This window comes from Enhydra lutris, unplaced genomic scaffold (assembly GCF_002288905.1).
Source record: "Enhydra lutris kenyoni isolate GAN:26980312 unplaced genomic scaffold, ASM228890v2 scaffoldscaffold43, whole genome shotgun sequence".
In the NCBI taxonomy this organism is placed as follows: domain Eukaryota; kingdom Metazoa; phylum Chordata; class Mammalia; order Carnivora; family Mustelidae; genus Enhydra; species Enhydra lutris.
Window position 1 is genome coordinate 2,065,418 of NW_019154127.1, and position 21,794 is coordinate 2,087,211.

Sequence of the window (21,794 nt, forward strand, 5' to 3'; positions counted from 1 at the left end):
GTCTCCTATTGAAACTCACTTAAATAAAAGCTCTACTTCAAGTAAGAACATTGTACGTGAGCCCCAAAAGAGAGAGGAAGAGACCTTCTAAATCACAAGAAAGACCTCTACAGCTTATTTTATAATGGATCCACAGCCTAGATTTGTCAATAAACAGTGTTCAGATAGGTCAGGTATTGGTAATTGATAAACACAATAATATTTTCATGTGTTGCTGTAGTAAATAAGCCCATGATCTTTATAAACATCACAGTAGGAAGAAAATCATTGTTCTATGTTACAATAAATCAAGATTAAGAAGGAAATTTCCCAAATAACTGTTTTATAGGACTCCAAACTTGGAAATTGGGCATATAAGACATAAAAGATTGGAAGCAGACACCAAAGCAACAGAAGCTCTTTCATCCAGTTTAATCCTTGTTTGCTCCTGTGTCCAGCTCTCTAGGTAGACAGATTGTTCTGGACCATTACAACTCTTAAGTGTGGCTTGGTTTATGAATGGTAAAAAGAGTCATAAATTTTTTGACAAACATAAATAGAAAAATATCCTGGGAGGTGAATTTAAAAGCATTTATTTAGGAACTGTACTATAATATAATACATAAACTAAATAGAGATGTTAGCATGCTATCGTTTAATAGGAGAAGAGAAAATGCTTCAAAATCAATTGTATCAAAATGCTGGAAACTGCAATGCCATATTGTCTGTGGCTGTCCACAGGAGATGAAGACAAACGTAAGGAAAATCAACGGAGGCTTCTTGAAATCCATTGCAGGATACTCGTGAGAGGCATAGAGACTCTGAAAGTCAAAAATCAGCAGCAAAGTGGGGTACTTGGGTGGTTCAGTCAGTTGAGTTTCAGACTCTTGATTTTTGCTCAGGTCATGACCTCGGGGTCATGGGAGCGAGCCCCATTGCTTCTGCACACAGCATGCTGTCTGCTTGTCCCTCTTCCTCTCCCTCAGCTCCTCCCCACCTTGCACACTCTCTCTTTCTCTCTCTCAAATAAATAAATACATAAAATCTTTTTAAAAACTGAGCAGCACAGTGACTAACATCTGTGGGAATACGATGATTAGGAGAGAGACTAACCAGAGCCAGACCTGTATCCACAGCCATAGCTCGACCCATAGCCACCACCATATCCAGATCCTTAATTACAGCCTGGTCCTGGGCTGCTCCTGCATCCACATCATCGCCATGGTCAAGGCCACATGCACAGGCTCCTCCAAGAGATCCTGTCACAACTGGAATGCCTGGCAGTCAGCAGGTGAAGTTTCAGCTGGTGGTCAAGGAAGATTAATGTCATTCAGAGTGCCAAGTGCTATGTATATATCAACCAGGAGTGGATGGGCCATGTCTCCTACACACTCTGTCTCTCCTCCTTCCATCAGTTTGTGTAGCAGCCTCTCATTATTTTGTGATGTTCTCTTTAAAAAGATTGTCACAGCAGTTAAAGGAAGTTTTCAGGTCACCTCCTGCTAATTTGGATTTCCCCAAACAAACTTTCAATCTAAAATAATAAGTTATATTTTTATGACACACACATCTCAGCTTTGACCATACATAACCAGTAGTGTGACACCTTCTGTTAATGCAAAGTTCCCACATGAACACATGCCCTCATGAGAACTTCTCCAACAAACCCTTTTGTCTCGTTCATCATCCTGTTTTTTTTTTTTACCCAAGACCATAAATGCAGCTTCTTCCTTGTTACAATGTACCATCGATTGGCCAGTATCCACATGAATGCATAAAGCCCCTGAGTCAGAATCATGTCTGTGTCTACTGCTTTCAAAACATACAGTGGTGATTAGATCAGACGTGCCCTCAAATCTGTAGAATTAATTAATGAGAAAAGTGAGCAACACATGTATCAAAATTATACTCTACAAGCACATAATTTATTTCTTCTTTTTGAAATATTTCATCGATCTTAATTGTTGGTTATTCATCGCATTTTAATAACTTATCCATTTTTCATGTAATTGTTGTATGTATTTCTATCATTCAAAATTTATTCCTGCAGTAAACCTAATAAGGGATGTTTCATCCTCTTCAACGTGTTCTCCAAATTTCTGCCCTTTACTCTGTTTCTCTTTTTTCATAACCGAACATCATTCATCTTTTGGCCACTGAACCAAATACAGCTATACTCAAATGAAGAAATGACATCATTGTAAGTCAATGCATCTTCAATGTGTTGTTTTACTCAGAGACATGACAATCACAGGGCATTCACAAGTAAAAGCTAGGAGGAACATGTACCTTATTAGCTGGTATAATTATTAACATTGTCACCCTTTACTCTCAAGGGTATTCCAGCTCAGATATCAAATTCTGTCAGTGTCCTATTATCACTGACTTGAGGGCCAGGCTGCCAAAGTTTAAACACAAGCTTTGTCCTTTACCGTTTGTAAATTTGGGTAAGCGCAACTTCTGTCTGTTACTTCATCTGTTACTGGGGATAAGAATAGTTAAGTGTTAAGGATTACATAAGTTAATATATATAAAGCATTGAGAACAGTGTCTAGAAATGGTAATTATCACATTATTAAATGTTAGCTATGGTTATCATTGCCTGTATTAAAACCAATTACACACCCAGAGAGAGAGAGAGGAGCAACATGTCCTTATGGCCTATGGCACTTCAGAAGTAAAATAAATATGGCCAGAAAACCAACTAAAACAGTATTATTTGATTATGCATAGCATTAAGGACAGAGAATGTTAATAGGGACCTTTGGGATTCTGAAACTTTTAGAAGGAAATAGTTATTAGCTTTGCTACATTTTACCTAAGGCAAAATGTATGCTAATATGCCATAGAAATGTTAACAGTTGGGTTTGAATATTAGTTCTAGTTTAACAATCATAGAATATAAATAAGATGCTTTTAGAAAATTCTAGGGATGAAACAGTTATAAATAAGTTATTGTTAATATGAATAAAGTAGTTTTTAATGAAATGTTTTATGTATTATTTTATTTTTGAAAGATCAAAGTACAATATTTAAAGACACTTTCCACAGGATTTTGAAGGCATTGTAGAAAATGAGAAATAAAATTAATTCAATTTCCAGAATTTTTATTTTACAGAATGGTTTAATATGCTACCTACTAATGTTTCTAAAATTCCGAGAATTAATCACATTTGGGGGGGAAGGCATGGACATGTTTTGAACAGCTTTATATAGTTCTATTAGCATTTACATAGTTTTTTTTTTATTTATGATGGAAATAAACCATTAGCAGAACATATGCTTGAGTAACTATTTCTAAAAGCAACAGGGGATTTCGAATGATTAACATATATTATTCCCCCTTTGGAGATGGCAAATCAAAGGTGATTAACTTGGATTGGAAGCCAGCCCATGATCATGGAATACAGTATATTCAACTTCCCCAAATAAGAATCATGCCTGTGACCCCTACATTATCGAGAGCCATAGACAAGAATCACTAATTGGACCAGATACTTTCTTACATTCTGTATTGCTCCAAAGTTCTGAGTTTTCCCTAGGAGAGAATTCATTTGTACCAGGAAATATAGCAAAATCAAAATAGTCACGATCATTAAATTGAAAAGTTCAGAAAATTCCAAAAACTTCCAAGTTAATTTGCAGGTAGAATGTGAATAAAGAACTATAAGAAGATATTTCTACTTCCAGTTATCCTATCAAAGATGAAGAACTATCTTCCTTCCCATAACAACCAGAAAAGCTTGGACAAAACAAAATCCTACTTCTCCATAAGGCTGACAAAGAGCAGTGGATCCAAGGAGTCTTTGTTGAACTGAATTCAAGAGAAAAAGGAGCCTCACAGAAGATCAGGAAGCCATGGGAGCTTTCATTCCTGAAGGTCTAGGTACAACCAGACCAGACAGAGAGAGAGAAGTTAAAGATAATCCCTATGTAGTTCAAATATGAAAGAGAATCCGGTTAGTTCCTTGATGTCACCCAACTCTATAAAGCAGCATGTGTTCTGATTTCCAACAGGGGATCATAGACGAGAGCCAGCATATGCTCAGAATGTATACTGGTGAGCCATAAGGGAGAAAAACGTGTTCCAACTCAAGCATCCAACTCATGAACATTACAATCTCTTTTATTCAAAGCCGGTACTACCTTCTTTTAATCTGCATCTGACATCACTATGATAGCTTGCTCTGGAGGCTGTAACTGACAACATATAAAATGTAATAGCAGGCAGGTAGAGCATTACAGTCCAGGAAATGAAAGGAGATTCGCCATAACAGAAACTCAATGGCCATATGCTGCACCAGCTATAATTGGCATGTTGGAACACAGCACACTAATCCTAAACAGGTCTTATCTTAATATGCAATACCCAAGGTGAAGATAGGTTCCTATGGATGTCTTTCCAAACAGAAAATTAGTAACACTTTATATTTTATAGTATTCAACAGTTTACAAAATGTTTCCATGTATATAATCTAGTATGGTGATTAAAAAAATATGAATTCCATTTTACAGAAAAGAAAACCAAGGTTTGGAGACATTGAACTACTTGCAGATGGCCAAATGAATAGTGAATAGAGGAGCAAATTGCACGTGAAGTTTCCTTGTTCTAAATATAAGGGTCTTTCTACAGTAGCACAAGACCATAGTCTTTCTAAGTTAATATCATTGAAAATACATGCCTAATCTCATCTTCAAAAGTATCATTCTGGTTGTTCATTATAGCTGTCTGATAAGCATATGTATCACATGAACTAAATGTATACTATTTATACATATAAATATACACATATTTATATATATATTTATATTTATACATATAAATGTATACTATTAAATGTATACTATTCATCTGTGGGGTGCCTGGGTGATTCAGTTGGTTTAGTGGCCAACTCTTGGTTTCAGTTCAGGTTATGATCTCAGAGGTCATGAGATGGAGCCCAATGTCAGGCTCTGTTCTCAGCAATCTTCTTGTCCCTCTCCCACTCCTCCTCCCTCTGATCATGTTCTCTCTCTAAATAAATAAATAAATAAATAAAATCTTTATTAAAAAGATAATAAAGTGGGGGTACCTGAGTAGTTTAGTCGGTTAAGCATCTTCCCTCAACTCAGGACATGATCCTAACATCCTGCGATGAAGCCCCACATCAGACTCCTTGCTCAGCAGAGAGTCTGCTTCTCCCTCTCCCTCTCCTGCTTTCTCTCCCTCTGTGTGTGTGCGCTCTCTCTCTTTCTCAAGTAAATGAATAAATCTAAAAAAATTAAAATAAATAAAATAAGGTATACATTCATTTGTGCTGTATGTATTAATTGAATGTCTTTTGTGTGTTAAGTCCTGACAATGCAAAATAATCCCTGTCCCCAAGGATTATACATATGATAAACTTGTAAGTAAGCAATTCCACAGTAATATGACAAGAAGAACATAGACACAAGTACTAACTCAAGCCAGAGGGTTCTGAAAATTTCCAAAAGGATAAATAAGACACCATAGAATAGAGAACCAAGAAAAGTCTTTCATGGAGAAAGAAGTACATGTGGGTAAAGAACAGAGAGAATCATGATACAGTTAGGACGCTGCAGGTATATGGCGTGGAGTGCCCAGAATTCTGTCTTTAGTCCTCTTCCCTTGTCTGCCCACATTCATTCCCTTCATAATCTTGCCCAGTCTCGTGGTGTTAGATACAACTCTCTATCTCTGACAACTACCAACTGTAAAACTCAGGCCCACACTTCCTTCTGGCTTTACAAACCCAACTGCTTATTCAACATCTCAACTTGGATATCTGATGAACCTCTCACATATAGAAAGTCCAAAATTGATCTCCTGATCTTGCCCCACATACCTACATCCCTTGCAATGTATTATACCTCAATTTAGGACTGTTTTATCTTTCTGGTCACTTGGCACAGACTTTGGAATCATCCTTAACACTACTCCTATATTTACACTTCATACCAATCATTCAGCAAAATTAGTAAATTCTGCCTTTGAAAGAGGCACAGCTATCATTCCACAGCTATCACCTAATTTCAATAGTCAATAGCCTTCTAACTGGTCTCCCTACTTCAACTTTTGCCCATTGCTACTCCTTAGCAGGATGTGATCAACACAGCAGCTGAAGATCCTGTTAAAATGTAAGTCAGGCTGTCACTTTTCTCCAAACCCTGAAGTGGACTCCCATCTTAGAATAAAAGCTAAAAGCTAGAACCCTTATTCTAGATTCTCTGACCTCATTTCCTACCACCCACCCAACTTCACTGACCTCTATCCTCACTCAAGTTGTTTCTTCTTCTATACACTGAGCAGAGCCCAGCCTTTGTAACTTTACACCCACTGTTCACTATGCCTCAAATGTTTTCTCCTTACAAACGCAGGACTCACACTTATCCTCCTTCAAGATTTTCTTGAAAGCCATTTTCTCAGGGAGATTTTCACTGACCATCTTATTTAAAATTTCAGCTTCCCATGGCTACCTGAGTGGCTTGATGGCTCTTGATCTCAGCTTAGGTCTTGATCTCAGCTTAGGTCTTGATCTCAGGGTCATTAAAAAAAAAAAGTAATATTTCAGCTCCCCTCCTTGGCACTCTATTTATTAACCTCCTTTATTCTTCTCATAGTCTGACATGGTATCTTCTACTTATTAGTTTTAAGTCTCCAATGCTAAAACCTAAGTTCTATAAGTGCAGTGACTTTTGTCTAGAATAGTAATTATCAGAGAGCTGATTCACAAAGTTTACTTGTTGAACAAATAAGTTGTATGAACAAAGTATATGGCAAAGTTTCATGAGAGATGAAGCTTGAAATCTAAGCTGTATTTACAAAATGATAATAATTACGAGTGACCATACTTTCCGGTTTGCCAGTCCCTGTGGTTCTGGCATAATTATTAATAGGGCTTTGTCTTAGTCTGTTTAGGCTGCTATAACAAAGTACCATAGACTGAATAGCTTATTAACAACAGACAGAGTCATGTTTCTCACAGTTCTGGAGCCTGGAAGTCTGAGATCAGGGTGCCAGCATTTAGCAAGATCGAGTGAGGGTCAGACTTCTTCTTGTATCCTCACATGGTGGGAAGGGGCTACAGATAACTTTATAAGAGCCCTCATAGGTGAGCCTTTTTTTATAAGAGCACTAATCCTATAGATGAAGACTCCACTCACACAACCCAATCACCTCCCAGCAGTCCCACCACCAAATACTGTCATAATAGGTATTACAATGTCAATATATGAATTTTTTTTTGAGAAGGGGTGGCACAAACATTCAGACAAAAGCACCCTCACTTCATCTGTCTTAAATATTCCAATTTGGGTGTCAAATTGTATAATTACCTTACATATATGGCATGCTAGGAAATTTGGATTTTTTTTTTCCATAGACAAAGTTGGAAGCTATCAGAGGACATGTAGCAGGTAAGCAGTATTAGCAGATGTATTTTTGAGAGAGCATTTCATAGCAACAAACCTTACTAGTTGAACTACTTCTGAATGACACAGAGTAGGGAGAGACTGGAGGTATGGAAAATAGTCAGGAGAGAAGCCAGCACAAAACTTCCAAGTGGGACACGGTTCTGAAGTACGTGAGGAACCATGAAGATCATGATAAACTGAAAATTTTGAGATGGACAGAAGACCTGTCGCCAGGATGTGGAGATGCATTGCACGGAGGAGAGAGCAGGCCAAGGCCACCTGAGCGATTTTTAGCCCTGGGAACAGTGTGGATCGGGAGGCTCACTGATGTAGTAGGCACAGGAGGGATGGTTCAGGTCGAGAGGAAAAACTTGAAACTCAGCTGAGATTAACTTTGAAACATATTTATGTACCTCTACGAAGATAGTTGAGCAAATAAGGAAGCAAAGCAATCTGGACGCACAGGAGAAATGTAAGGTCAGAAAATGGAAATTTTGGACTTAATGCACATTTGGGGACTTAAAACATGTCGGTCTGTGTCTTATTGCATATTTTGAGTGATATCAATAATGAGGGGAAAATTTCCATATTCACTTCCCATAAATCATTATTATATCTTCACGTAAAAAGAACATATACCAGAGGTAAATTAGTGTTATTCATTTCCTTGAACAGTTATCCAGACTCATATGAGAAATACTTTAAGCAACTTTTCCAAAAGAATATTGGATACTGTCAATCCATTTTTTATTTAGGCACAAATCTCCTTGATGACACTTGTTTATCCCTTCTCATTCAATTATTTATCTTTAACATGTTTGTATTTAATTCACCAGCCAGGCATATAGGAAAATCTACTGTGTAAAAAAATATATTTACTTACCATCAATCATTAATATGTACTTGCACTGTAAACCCAGTATTTGGAGTGAACTAAACACATTTTGACCAAAGTCCAATGGCCATAGTTAAATCAAGTTTCATCCGGGGGCACCTGGATGGCTCAGTTAGTTAAGCATCTGCCTTCAGATCAGGTCATGATCTCAGGGTTGTGGGATCTAGTCCCAGTAGGGCTCCCTGCTCAGCAGGAAGTCTGCTTCTACCTCTCCCTCTGAGCCCCTGCTTCTGCTCTCATGCACTCTCTCTCTCAAATGAATACATTAAAAAAATCTTTTTAAAAATTCATCCAAAGCTGAGGGCAACATGAAACACCACTAAGATGGAATAAAGCTCAGATGTATATGAAAAAATCTAAATTTTAAAAAATATTATCTCACCATTAAAAATTATGTGGACAAATGTTTAGTGTTTGACATTTTAGTTCAGAAGATTAATTTCTCAGCAGTGTCCCCCTTAAGACGGCTTATGGGGTTATTAAGCCAGAAATCTGTACAACGTACATGTTCACAAAGTCCATGCAGGTTAAAAGCAAGTTGTACTGCAAATTGGCATAGTGCTCCACAGAAAACTGTGTCATCCCCAAGGCTCGCTTCTCTTTCTATCAGGACCTAAAGAAAGGGCATCTACTCTTCAACTCTTGACTTAAAAATCATCATTGGCATTGACACATTTTCAGGGAAGCAATCTCACAAAATGAAACTTCACATTTCTGAATATTTTCAGAGATGGACTCAAGATTTTCATCCTCAATTTTTTTTAAAGATTTTATTTATTTACTTGACAGACAGAAATCACAAGGAGGCAGAGAGGCAGGCAGAGAGAGAGGGAGAAGCAGGCTCCCCACCGAGCAGAGAGCCCAAGGCGGGGCCCGATCCCAGGTCATGGGATCATGACCTGAGCTGAAGGCAGAGGCTCTAACCCACTGAGCCACCCAGGCACCCCTCATCCTCAATTTTATATTGAATTAATTCCTAATATCTTTGCTGCTCAAAATATAGATTTTCTTATTTTTTTTAACTTTTTAATTTTTTTTTATTTTTCTAATTTCTTTTCAGTGTGCCAGAATTTATTGTTTATGCACCACACCCAGTGCTCCATAATACCCACCACCAAGCTCACACAACTTCCCACCCCCCGCCCCTTCAAAACCCTCAGATTGTTTTTCAGAGTCCATAGTCTCTCATGGTTCACCTCCCCTTCCAATTTCCCTCAACTCCCTTCTCCTCTCCATCTCCCCATGTCCTCCGTGTTATTTCTTATGCTCCACAAATAAGTGAAACCATATGATAATTGACTCTCTCTGCTTGACTTATTTCACTCAGCATAGTCTCTTCCAGTCCCATCCATGTTGATACAAAAGTTGGGTATTCATCCTTTCTGATGGAGGCATAATACTCCATAGTATATATGGACCATATCCTCCTTATCCATTCATCCTTTGAAGGGCATCTTGGTTATTTTCACAGTTTGGTGACTGTGCCCATTGCTGCTATGAACATTGGGGTACAGTTTTCACTTCTTTTCCCTACATCTGTATCTTTGGTGTAAATGCCCAGTAGTGCAATTGCAGGGTCATAGGGAAGCTCTATTTTTAATTTCTTAAGTAATCTCCACACTGTTCTCCAAAGTGGCTGCACCAACTTGCATTCCCACCAACAGTGTAAGAGGGTTCCCCTTTCTCCAGAGAGCCCATCTTTGTAAAGTGTAGACTGTTTGTATTCAGTCAAAGAGATAAAGAAAGAAAGCTGAGAAATATGCTCTTAACTAGACAGAACAAATTGGTGGTTAGCAGAGGGGATTTAGTGGGGGGAGTGGGTTAAATAGGTGAAGGTAATTAAGGAGGCCACTTGTGATGAGCACCAGGTGGTGTTTGTAAGTGATGAATCACTAAGTTCTTCACCTGAAACTATTGTTATAATGAATGCTAACTAATGGAAATTTAAATAAAAATTTGGAAGATAGATAATGAATTAATTTTGAAAAATATTTAGATAAAATATGAACAATATTATTATGATTTTATAACCTGTATATTGAATAGGTTACCACGTGAATCTTTTCTCCCCTTCACAGGTTAAATTCATCTCTAACTTGGTATACTGGGTAATTCTTTGGATGATGGTCCTGTTTTACCTAGTCCTCACTCCCTATAAAAATGGAGTCATCTCTGAGATACATGCTTGGTGCTTATGTCCTTGATTCCCGCTGATACTTTTGGTACTAAGTTCTTGCTAGGCTGGTTTTCTATTTCATGGTACCACCTAATTTCTATGTCTTCTTATTATTGCTTTCTTTCCTGGTCCTGGAGTTGTTAGCTTTATTCATTTTCTTATGGAGCTTGTGTTCCCGCATGCAGGGCTCATGGAATTGTGTGTCTGTTCATTTTGATCCGATTAAGATGATACTTACCCAATATAGAAACCTGGAGGTTGTGCTAAAGTATTCAGTCACAAGCCATACAGCAAGAATATACATATATATTCACAGTCACATAGAGGAGTAGCATTGAATTGAAGTAAAAATGTTAAAATTTGGATTTTAAGAAGATTTTGAAATCACCTGATGATTTGATAAATAAATATACTGATACAAAATCTGATATCAAATTGTTACTGCTACTTTTTGATCAAATGAAATAGATTTTCTTATTATTTAGGTATGGTGAGGCCAACACATCAGACCATTGAAAAGATAATTTGTTATACTCATGGATTCCAAGAAGATGGGGCACACTACACCACAGAAGGCTACATGGAGAAGCACTAGGGTCGGTTGGTAAGGAAAGGGAGAGCAAGCAATGGGGCCAAGAGTCTTTATTGTGGGTTTTGATGTAGGAAAGACGTTAGGGTTTGAAACCTTTGGCCAAGAAAGAATTCTTGAGATGTCTTTGATGCAAGAAAATGATTTTATTAAGGCATTTTTATTAAAGCATTTTATTAAAGCCCATGGGCAGAAAGAGTTGCACTGGGGTCCCCGAGGAGTGGCCCATTATATACTTACAAGTTGGGAGGGGGTCAGGGATAGCCTAGGTCTCTAAGGAATTTGGAAGCAAGGTTTCTAGGACTTTGAGGGGACCAGCTGTTGATAGGGAAATGTCATTTATTACCATCTAATAAAGCCTTAGTCATGAGGTCCTTCAGATGTATATGTGTAGATCATATGCTTGGAGGATGTTTGCCAACAAGTGTCTTGGGAGGTAGAGATAAAGGAAGTTTCCAAAGTAATTTTACACGTTAAAGTATACTTACAAAATCCTAGGGATTAGATTAAGATTGCCTTTTTCCCTTAGCAAAGAAGCAACATCAAGGCAGCTGAGTTTCTAAAGGAATGCCTCTCTCTGTTTCAGGGACTTGTCAGTGGGCTGTAGGTAGTAAGGAAATTTGTTAATTTTTCTTCTGCCTTTGTTTCCCACATCAGTTTTCATGGTGAAGCAGGGTAAACAGGCTTGGAATTGACTAGTTGGAATCATTTCAGCAGGCTCTGGGCAGTAAGATCTGTCCCTAGCTGTCTGGTTCTTGGCCCTGGGGTGTTTTAAGCAAGTGGACAATAGCCTGGAGCCAGTAGCCTGACAAAGGAGGTGGTTGGGTAATGGGCTATGGACTGGTTGGTTTGCATTTGAAAGGTAGATTCATGGTAATTGGTTTGCTATCTCAAGAAATTAATCAGCTGACCCTGAAAGGGATGTCCTTTCTAGGGTCAGCAGGGCCCCAGATAGCAAAGCATCAGAATACAGAAAATAAAAGACATGGTTAATGCATTTGTACATAACTTTTTGCTTCATTCAATCACTTGAGAAAATTTGTTCTTAAATATCATATGGTAATGGGACAGTGTTAATGACTTACAAGATAAACTGTTTATGACCTATCTATACCTCAGATTTCATTGTATGTACAGCAAGCTCAGCATCTCTTCCAGAACAGAAAGACAGGAAGCAGAAAAGATGGAAGAAATACATGCATGAGTTTGGTTACTTTGACAGCAAATTCCAGCAAGAGGATTAAAAATCTGCAAGCAATCAGATGTCCTACTATATTGTATTATCTGTCAAGTGCAATATTGTTTTTTTAAGCACCATTTAATATGATAAATGCTATTTCATCTTATTTGGAACATTTTATATAAGTCCATGAAAAAGAAGTTCCAAAATTCTCTTTACGTCATGTAGTTTGTCTTTGGTTAAAGAATAATGATTTAATTAGCTCACCATCTTACTGATTATAGTAGACAATAATTCTGTTTCTCTACTGTGTGCCACAATTATGCCCTGAACATAAAACTGAAGGGTGAAGATAAAAATCCTAATGTACATAATTACTAAATCTCTCAGAGACTTCACTGTATTTTTCCCATTGTCACTGGCAATTGTAATCACTTTTCTTTGCAGATTTTTTTTTTACAAATGTATTTTTCCACCTGATTCATAATACTGTTCACTGCATGAGTTCCAGAGATCTCTCAATACAAGAGTAAAGTAGAATCGTGGTGGGTTTCATCATTAATACAATCTATTATCAACCTCAAAAAAGATTTTTTTCATTTTTTCTGTCCAAATGTCTAAGATACAAGATACAAAAACTGCATATTCAATTACATCATTGATGTAGTTTTGGAATGTTCATGAGGTCCAGAGCTGATGGCCAAGATTTCTTGAGATGTCTTTGGTGCAAAAAAGGTGATTTTATTAAAGTATGGGAATAGGACCCTTGGGCAGAAAGAGCTGCTGTGTGAGTGTTGTGAGGAATGGCTGATTCTGTATTTGGGAATTGGGGAAGGTAAGAGCAAAGGGAGGTGTCCAAAAGGACTTTCATATGCTAAAGAAGAACCTCTGGATACTGGAGGTCTGGCTACTGTCAAACCAAGGCTGTTTTTCCCTCTAAAGTATTAACATTAAGACATTTGAGAGTTTCCAGGAGGAATGTTATATTCTGCCTGCCTCAAGTATTTGTCAATGGGCTGCAGGTTATAAAGAAATCTCATTTTATTTACATTCCTGTCTGCCTTTGTTTGCCACAGCACTATGGACAGAAGGGTGATGGGAGGGCTCCAGGAAATTGAGTCTATTCATAAGAATGTTTTTTTCTTGTCAATCACTAAGACATTGGTAAACTAATGGGAACTCAGGTCTTTCAGGACTGTGATTTCTATTAGTTAACCATTTGTTTTTCCTTCCCTTAGTTTTAGGGCAGCCAGGAGTGCCTGAGGGATGTCACATGTATCCCACCTTAGGGGTAGGGGGATTTGCTAAATGTCAGCTTGTGCTTTGCATTCAGCTTGCCTTCTGCTCTCATCATCATAATTTAGGGGAATTAACTAAGTTAAAATTAATATAAATATTTTCTAAAAGAAAATATATACCTTAGGAAAAATCTGAAAAATATTTTTTCCAAAAATATTCAGCCTAAGATTCTATAGCACTAATTTCCACATATATTTTTCACAAAGTCAAAATTTCAAGGCAGTACCTTTCTTAAGCATTTTTCTAAAGTCTGTTGTTTTGAACCTTTTACAATGAAAGCCAAATGTATTTTGGGTACTTTTCCTCTAAATCATTTGCTGGTACTGAATTTTAATATTTTAATATTTAATTTTTACTTCATTCTAAGAATGACATAGTTTTGGAATATAGGTGAGGTTTTGTGGGAGTGAGGTCCAATCCAGAGCCAACAACCAAGAAAAAAATCTTGTATCTAAAACACTGGTTTTATTAAAGCTCAGGGGACAGAAAAGAGCAGCAATCCTGGGGTTATGAGGAATAGCCATTTACACACTTGGGAGTTGGAGGAGGTAAGGAAAAGGGAGGTTTCAAAAGGATTTTCAAATGTTAAAAAAGACTCACAGGATACCTGAGGCCTTGACAAGCTCAAGTTAGTTAAGGCTGTTTTTCCCTCTAGGAAGGTGTTGTACCTGAGTTTTTGCGTCTGAGAGACCACCAAGGAGTCAACACCGATGCAATCACACGAAGGTTTATTTGACAAGCTTAAGCTTGGGCCCAAGTATACCCAACACAGAGGAGTAGGGACTTGGACCCCGAGCTTAGTTAAGGCAGGGGTATTTATGGGTTCCTGTTAATAAAGCAGGGTGGGGATTCCTGTTATTAAAGCAGGGTGGGGGGGGGTCTCTGGAACCAAAGCAGGGTGGGGCTTCCTGTTACTCAAGCAGGGTGGGTGTCTCTGGAACTAAAGCAAAGTAGGGGAAAGTTCAGCCCATGGGCACAGGGGTCTGAGATGGCTGCCGGAGCTAAGATGGCTGTACTTATGCTAAGGCTAAACCTGAGGTGGGATGGCCTTAATTTTTCTCGGTCTCCACAAAGGCATTAACATTAAGATAGTTGGGAGCTACAGAGTATTAAATAATACCTTTTAATTTTGATTATTAATTTCAATTAGATAACAAGTATTTCGTGTCACACGAATCCCACCCAGGAGTGAGGAAGGGGAGAGGTTGCAGGGTGTCAGCTTATCCTTTGTCCTCAACTAGCCTTCTTCTCCCTCATCAAGATGTATTGAAATTCATATAGAATTTTCTTTGAAATACTTATCTAATTGAAATAACCAAAATTAGAAGGTATGATTTAATACTCTGTAGGCTAGAACATAAACAATTCTACAAAGATTAAAATATCTAAACCAAATTTTTTCTGCCTTACACCAATGTTTAAATTTTAAAAAAAATATTTGTCAGGTCAAAAGGCACACTGTATTCATCCTAAAGTTATCTAGATCCTTGGTACTACTGCAAGTGTGGCCAACATCAGCATTCCCTGGAGGCTTACTTAAAGGACTATCAGTCCCCAATCCAGACCCACTGAATCAGAATCTGATTTTCAACAAAAAACTCATGCAGTGTGGGTTCTCAGTTAGTGGTTCTGCACTCGATTCCAATGTGTGTGTATGTGTGTGAGTGGGCGTGGGGTGACGTCCTCCACATAAACCCAACAATTCTCTGGACACCAGCTGGGGGTCCTACACAAATTAACACAATTCTGACACTATCTGCCTGGAGATCATCAGATCCCACAGGTGAAGGGCTCAGTCCTACAAGACTGCCTGCTCTTTCCTACCACTCCAGAATGTTGTACCTGAGTTTTCGCATCCGAGAGACCACCAAGGAGCCAACACCAATGCAATCACACGAGGGTTTATTTAGCAAGCTTAAGCAAGCTTGGGCCCAAGTATACCCAATACAGGGGAGTAGGGACTTGGACCCTGAGCTTAGTTAAGGCAGGGGTATTTATGGGTTCTTATTACTAAAGCAGGGTGGGGATTCCTGTTACTAAAGCAGGGTGGGGGTTTCTGGAACCAAAGCAGTGTGGGGCTTCCTGTTACTAAAACAGGGTGGGGGTCTCTGGAACCAAAGCAGGGAGGGGGTTCTTGTTACTAAAGCAGGGTGGGGGTCCTTAGAACTAAAGTAAAGTAGGGGAAGAGCTAAGATGGCTGTACTTACGCTAAGGCTAAACCTGAGGTGGGATGGCCTTAATTTTTCTCGGCCTCCACATTTCCCCCTCTCAGAGGAACCTAAGGAAGGACCCAATCAGGGGTCCAGGCTGGTCTCAGCAACAAGGTCCGGTGGTTGGTATTGCTATCTGAGTACCATGAGCTGAACTGTACTGACTCTGTCTTTGACAAAAGTAAGCAACATTAGTGGGGTAAGTGAGAACGGTGCAGTCTTAGCTTTAGGGGATTGTCCTTGTCAGGCTGACTTTTCCATTCTGGGACGAAGTACTTGAGAATGGCGTGTGGGTCAGCTGGCCGGACGTGGGTGTAGTGAACCCAGAGAGTGATCCCATCAACCTTGAGAGTGGTGGGAGTGATCAGGATCATGATGTAGGGTCCCTTCTTGTGTGGTTGAAGTGTCTGGTGTTGGTATCTCCAGACGTATACCCAGTCACCCGGCTGATATTGATGGGGTATGGGGGTGGCCCAGTCTCGTAGAGGGCCCTCAACTTAGGCCACACCTGTTCATGGTTTCATTGTAATGTTTGGAGGGAGAAAAGGAGTTGGTGATCATCAAACTCAGCAAGCACCTCAGATTTTAAATTGGGAATAATAGGTGGAGGAATACCGAACATGATCTCCTAAGGGGTAAGTCCCATCTTATATTGGGAGTTTCGCACCCTATATGGGGCAAAGGGGAGGAGAGTCACCCAATCCCCACCAGTCTCCAAGACTAATTTAGTGAAGGTCTCCTTTAATGTTCTGTTCATCCTCTCTCCCTGTCCTGAGCTTTGGAGCCTATATGTGCAATGTAATTTCCAATCTGCCCCAAGTACTAGTGCCACTCCCTGTGTTACCTTAGAGACAAATCCTGGTCCGTTGTCTGATCCAATCTTAACAGGAAAACCATACCTCGGTAAGATGTCTTCCAGCAGTTTCTTGATCACGGTCTGTGCGGTTTCATGTTTGGTGGGAAATGCCTCTGTCCATCCTGAAAAAGTATCTACAAATACCAGTAAATACCTGTATCTGTATTTTCCAGGTTTTATCTCGGTGAAGTCCACTTCCTAGTAGGCTCCTGGCCGGTCCCCCCGGAGCCAGGTGCCCAGGTTAGATCCATGGGCAGTGGCGTTAGTTAATTGACATGTGTGGCAGCTTGCCACAATCTGTTCGATCTTTGATTGGGAGTCTTTGATGTCACCAACATGATCTTTGCATGTTACACCAAGTCTCCCATTTTTTTTGTTCTCATGTGTGTACTCCTGTGCATTTTGGATAGGAGCTGCCGTCCCAGTTCCTCTGGTAGGATTAATGCTGCAATCTACAGCTCTCCACCAGCCATGTAGGCATTGTGTCCCGGGCAGATGCCTAATCCATTGTAAGTCTGCATCAGCGTAATTGGGGTTGTCTGGCAAGTAGTGCTCCCGGATTGGGCAGTGGGGTCGCTAAGACATGGTCCACTGAAAGAGCTGCCTCTTTTGCTTTTAAGTTGGCCGGCCAGTTTACCCTGGCCACTGCATGTCTGCTTTTTGATGTCCCGGACAATGGATAATGGCTAGTGCCTTAGGCAGCCAGAGGTCCCTTAGGAGCTCGAGGATTTCGACCTTGGTTTTTGTTTTGTTTTGTTTGTTTTAAGATTTATTTATTTATTCGACAGACAGAGATCACAAGTAGGCAGAGAGGCAGGCAGAGAGAGAGGAGGAAGCAGGCTCCCCGCTGAGCAGAGAGCCCGATGCGGGGCTCGATCCCAGGACCCCGAGACCATGACCCGAGCCAAAGGCAGAGGCTTAACCCACTGAGCCACCCAGGCGCCCTCTACCTTGTTTTTAATAGTCGTTCCTTCTGCTGTTAAGAGCCCTCTTTCTCTGTAAATGGCTCCGTGGATGTGGGCTGTGGCAAAGGCCTACCTGCTATCTGTATAGATGTTTATCCGCTTGCCTGCTCCCATTGTTAGCGTCCTGGTTAGCGCAACCAGCTCTGCCCGTTGGGCAGATGTCCCCGCTGCTAACGGTTCTGCCCAGACAGTCTCTGTCTCTGTGGTCACAGCTGGCCCCGCATACCTGATGGCTTCCCAGACAAAGCTACTGCCGTCTCTACACCAGGTGTCATCTGCGTTCGGCAGCAGCTGGTCCTGGAGACCAGCTCTGACTCCGTGCACCTGAGCCAGGATTTCTTGGCAGTCATGGGGGGGTGGTTCCCAGTCAGGGTTAGGGAGCAGTGTCGCTGGGTTTAGGGCTGTTGGTGCCTGGACCAAAATTCTGGTAGGGTTCAAAAGCAAGCTCTGGTAATGGGTCAAGCGGACATTGCTGATCCATCAGTCCGGGGGTTGTTTGAATACCCCTTCAATGGCATGTGGGGTAGTGACGTATAGTTCCTGCCCCATAGCCAGCTTATCTGTATCTTTAACCATGGTGGCCACTGCAGCAGCAATTTTTAGACATGGAGGCCATCCAGCAGTCACAGCATCTAATTTCTTTGAGAGGTATGCCTCCGGTTTCTTCCAGGGGCCCATGTATTGAATTAGGACTCCCTTCACCACCCCTTCCTTTTCATCCATGTAAAAGGTGGAAGCGCTTAGATCAGGCAGCCCGAGTGCTGGGGCTGAAAGCACGGCTTGTTTAAGGTCAGTGAAGGCTTTGTCCACAGCTTCAGTCCATACAAAGTCCTGTTTTTGTTTCATGGCCTCATAGAGGGGCTTAGCTATGTCAGCAAAACCTGGGAACCACAATCGGCAGAACCCAGCCGACCCTAGGAATTCACATACCTGGTGGACATTTCAAGGCTGTGGGATTCTCATGACAGTCTCCTTCCGTACATCCATTAACCATCTTTGTCCATCTTTTAATTTGTACCCCAGGTAGCTCACCTCCGTTCTGCAGATCTGGGCCTTCTTAGCTGAAGCCCGGTATCCCAGAGTTGCTATCGTTTGGAGCAAGTCTCTGGTGCCTTGTAGGCATGTTTCCTAGTCCTCTGCTGCCAACAGGATATCATCTACATATTGTAATAGAGTCAGATTAGGGTGTTTGGCATGGAACTCACCTGAGTCTTCGTGCAGTGCCTCGTTGAAGATGGTGGGTGAATTCTTGAATCCTTGCAGTAGTCGAGTCCAAGTGAGTTGGCCATTGATGCCCTTCTCCGGGTCTGCTCATTTAAAAGCGAAGAGGTCTTGGCTCCTTGGGGCCAAGGGCAAGCTGAAAAAGGCGTCCTTTAGGTCTAGTACTGTATACCAAGTCTTGTCTGGGGGCAAGGTGGAGAGGAGGGTTGTAGGGGTTTGGGACCATAGGGTGCATGTCCATCACCCATTGATTAACTTCCCTCAAGTCCTGGACTGGTCTATAATCATTAGAGTGTGGCTTTCGTACCAGCAGCAGGGGAGTGTTCCATGCCGACTGACAAGGCTGCAGTATGTCTGAGTCTAGCAGTCGCCGGATGTGTGGGGTGATCCCCGTCCATGCTGTGAGAGGCATGGGGTATTGGCGGACTCTGACTTGTTCTGCTCCTAGCTTTAGTTCAATGTATAACGCTGGCCAATGTTGGGCCAGTCCCATTCCCCCAGTTTCTGCCCACGCTTGGGGAAACTCTTGCAACCAGTGGTCATTGGTTCTGGGGGCATTTGGTGAAGATGATATTCGTCCTCCAGGTTCATGACAAGCACCTGGATCAGGTGTCCCTCTTTATCCAGAGCCTTTGCCCCTTCAGGGTGGAAACTAATTTGGGCTCCCATCTTGGAGAGTTGGTCCCGGCCTAACAGGTGGTAGGGGCACTCAGGAATGACCATGAAGGAGTGGGTTACCCGGCCCACGCTGAGGTCCACTGTTCTTCGGGTAGTCCGTGAATATTGTTTAGTGCCTGTGGCCCCCTGTACCCATGAAGTCTTATTTGCCAACTTCCCTTGAGGTTGTAGCAAGACAGAGTGCTATGCCCTGGTGTCTACTAGGAAGTTAATCGGTTGCCCCTCCACTTTAAGGGTTACCCTGGGCTCGGGGAGGGGTGCAGAACCCCGACTCCCCTAGTCATCTAACTCTTCGACCTCCAAGATAGTAGTGGAGGCCTTTGGTCTTTTGTCAGGGGATTCCTTTAACCAGGGGCAGACCCTTGCCCAGTGGCCTTCTTTCCTGCAATAAGCACACTGGTTTCTATTCAGTTCGGGGCATTCTCAGTGGGGGCCATCCCCCTTACCTTCTCCTGAAGCCAGCTTCTTGAGACGTCACTGTTTTTCATGTGGGTTATTCATGGTCGTGGCCAGTAGGATCTTAGCCAGGTTCTGAGTCTGACGGTCACTTATCCTAGCCTGTTGCTCCTCCAGGATCTCTCTGTTATTGTAAACTCTTTCTGCCACCACTATCAGATCCTGTAGGCTCTTCTCTCCTAGTCTTTCTACTCTCTGTAATTTCCTTTAATGTCCAGGGCGACTTGGTTAACAAAAGCCATAACTATGGCAGCTTTGGTCTCTGGGGCCTCTGGATTCATAGGGGTGTACTGTCTGAACACCTCTATGATCCTTTCTAGGAATGCCACCGGACTCTAATCTTTACCCTGTTTTACATCATATACCTTGGCCAGATTGGTAGGCTATGTGCTGCAGCCTTGAGACCTGCCATTAGAGTCTGGCAAGAGACCCAGAGCTTCTCCTTACCTTCTGTTGAGTTGTAGTCCCAAGCGGGGTGAGACAAGGGGAAAGCTGCATTTATGAGATCGGGGTTCTGAGTTGGCTGCTTGTCGTTACCCAGGACGGACTTCCGGTCTTCCACCTGGATTCGCTCTCTTTCCTCAGTGGTAAAGAGAACCTGTAAGAGCTGCTGGCAGTCATCCCAGGTGGCTGATGGGTGAAAAGAACAGTATCCAAAAGACCAATCAGATCTTTTGGGTTATCAGAGAACTTTGCATATTGAGTTCTCCAATTGTATAAATCACTAGTAGAGAATGGCCAATATAACATAGGTTGTTCCCCTGTTTCATCGGGGGGTCCCATGGCACAGAGGGGAAGGACAGTGGAATCGGCCGGTCCCAGGTTTGAGGCTGGGGCCACTCGATGGGTCCGTCCACGTGTCCCTGCCACTGGCCCCTGCATGGGGGCCCCTCCATCTGGGAGGGGGTGTGGCACTCCCTCGACAGCCCCTGATGTCTCTGCATGGGGAGACAGGGTGGAGGGAAGACCTGGTAGGGCGGCAGAAAAATCAGGTCCTCCGTGGGAGTGTCCTGGAAGACCGGGTAAAGAGGAGTCTTTGATTCAGACTCCGCTTTCTTGTTAGACTTAGGAGTTGGTTTCCGCAGGGCCAGGATCTTGGGTGTAGGTCCTGCTTCAGGAGGGAGAAAAGGTTTAAGCCAGAAGGGAGGATTCTCTATCATGTCCTGACAGACCAGGATATAAGGTATTTGGTCAGGGTGGCCATGTGGTTTTTCTCTGAAGATGATGGCCTTAACCTGTAGGATAATAGGCAGTTGAAAGGTTCCCTCCCCGGGCCATTTTACATTAAAAGCTGGCCACTCAGACATGTAGAAAGTCCAAAACTTTCCCTTTCGTACATCTGTGCTCAGATTATGAGCTCTCTCCCTGACATCCAGGAAGTGGTTAATCATCAGGGACAGAGGGGTAGTCTGTGTCTGTCCCTTCACGCCTTCAGTCCACAACAAGGCACATACACTTACAACAATTAACAAGAACACACTCTCACAGACAAAGGATCTGGCATGGCCGCGAAGACAAAACTGAAAGGAAGTTAAGGGAGAATCCGACCGCAACGGCAGCCAGCTCTCCTCACAGATGAGGATCTTGTCCTCCAGGCGGGGGTAAGGGACACCTCTTCCAAAAATTCCCATAAACTTAACAAACAGCACAACAGACAAAATTCCCATACATTTAACAAACAGCACAACTGACAACAAAAACAAGACGCCTAACCGCCCAGGGGGACTTGAACCCCCTGGCTGCCTTGGGGGACCACGAACCCCCTGGTGACAGCTTAAGGGGACTCTAACCCCCTGAAACGGCAGGGGACTCGAACCCCCTGGTGACTGCTTAGGGGGACTCTAACCCCCTGAAATGGCAGGGGATTCGCACCCCCT

General features: G+C 41.8%; 1 pseudogene; it reads right to left on the reverse strand.

The window, feature by feature from the left end:
• Positions 1 to 15,932: 15,932 nt before the first annotated feature.
• LOC111155663 lies at positions 15,933 to 19,949 on the reverse strand (annotated as a pseudogene).
• Positions 19,950 to 21,794: the final 1,845 nt, after the last annotated feature.